Raw genomic sequence first — 1,740 nt, 5'->3', positions numbered from 1 at the left:
GCATTTCTGCTTTTAGTGGACGCTGAAGGAATACAGAGCGCTCACCAGCCACGCGTCTCCCTTTCTCCAAACCTCTGCTGGATGGCATTTGTTTTCCCACTCGAGACCAAGCCATTCTTCACGTGTCCCTTGTGGTCGCTGTCTGAGTAGGGACAGCATGAGGAGGTCTGTTCCCCAGCCTGGCAGACATGTTGTACAGCAGATCTCTACACCTTATTCATCTTGCTTAACTGAAATGTTATGCCCATTAAGTAACTCCCTCTTTGAAAAATGTGGAATGCTTCACCAATTTGGGTGTTGTCTTTGGACAGGGGCTGGGCTAATTTTCTTGGTATCTTTCCAATTTTAGGATATGCACTACTGAAATGAGCAGATTTACTTGTCTGCTTATGTATGTACCTACGTATGTGTTTTTGCATGCTCAAGTTTGAGAACCACTATGGAAGACTCACTTGGTCACGGCTCAGTTAGGGTTTTCTTACCATCTAGCTGCTCGCAGACAGCCCCCTACACATCACCGTACACAGGCATGTGCATGCGCTCACGCATGGGCACTGCTTCAGCTCCGCACCTCTCTGTGTAGTGAGAGCTCCCATGTGGGTTGAGATAACTGGCACTCCACCTTCCAGCCCTCTTTCACGTTGATCCTCTTTTACATTCATGGTCTATCGTAATCTGTACAACATCGTACCAAAGTCAACGATAATGGATTATATGCTTCAAAATTTGTTAAGCAGGTAGATCTCAGGTTATAATAAAATAAAATTTAAAAAAGAAAAAAAAAGATGACTGATTCCAGAAACGGGGAAGGAAATACAGAAATTAGATCAGAAACTCTTGATATACCAGAAAGCAAGACAGTTCTCAGCGATTAGCAGCCCATGTCAAAAGGAGTCAAGACACAAGTAGAGGAGAGTCTCATGGCCAAAGATCCAACAAGTTGAAGTTCAATAGTATTAGAATTGCGATGAATTAAAATCCATCAACTACATTTTAACGCATAAGTTCATAAAGATATTTGCCCAATAAAAGCATTTGAAGTTAGAAAATTGGGGGAAAGCTGAGTTAAACAGATTTTTTTTTCCTGTGGGACTTCTCAGAGCTATTAAAATGCGTTGTAAATCTTTAAAAGAGGAGATACACTGAATGTTATCAAGTCTAAGACTCACACTTGTTTTTTACACTTTAACATCTGTGAAATTGGACTGCATCTTCCAATCAATGGCATGACATAATTTAATTAACAATGCTTTTTCTTTCTTAGTAGTACATAAAAATAATGGTGCATCTTACAATCAAAGGTTTCTTAGATTCTGTAAAATACAATAGCATGATTCCCTTTCCATTCATTCTATCACCAGCATTTTTTCCAAAGCATACATAGTAATGGATCTATGCTCAAAAATACCATATTTGAATAAAGGTACAGATCACGTATTTGCCCTCAAAATCTCCCAGAACTCCTCTAACATACAGACACTGTATTTCTCCACCTGGAAGAACACTTTCACTTTCGGTAGCTTATCTGTGACAACTCTGAGCACATCTCCTACCCCACTGTGGGCAGTGACCTCATCCTATGTATATTTCTTAACTCATCCCAAGCCTAAGCAGCCTTTTAAAGGTAGTTATTTTTTTTTTAAGATTTTATTTATTTATTTGACAGAGAGAGACACAGCGAGAGAGGGAACACAAGCAGGGGGAGTGGGAGTGGGAGAAGCAGGCTTCCCACAGAGCAAG

General features: G+C 40.4%; 1 non-coding gene across 1 annotated transcript; it reads right to left on the bottom strand.

The window, feature by feature from the left end:
• Positions 1–266: 266 nt before the first annotated feature.
• LOC115941609 (U6 spliceosomal RNA) lies at positions 267–371 on the bottom strand. Its single transcript, XR_004076353.1, has one exon. It is a non-coding gene; the product is annotated as a U6 spliceosomal RNA (small nuclear RNA).
• Between the last annotated feature and the right edge of the window lie 1,369 nt (positions 372–1,740).

The sequence above is a fragment of the Leptonychotes weddellii genome, unplaced genomic scaffold (assembly GCF_054177405.1).
Source record: "Leptonychotes weddellii isolate Sample4059 unplaced genomic scaffold, ASM5417740v2 HiC_scaffold_20288, whole genome shotgun sequence".
Taxonomy (NCBI): domain Eukaryota; kingdom Metazoa; phylum Chordata; class Mammalia; order Carnivora; family Phocidae; genus Leptonychotes; species Leptonychotes weddellii.
The sequence above is the reverse complement of the archived record's forward strand: the minus strand, read 5'-3'. Positions and strand labels throughout refer to the sequence as shown.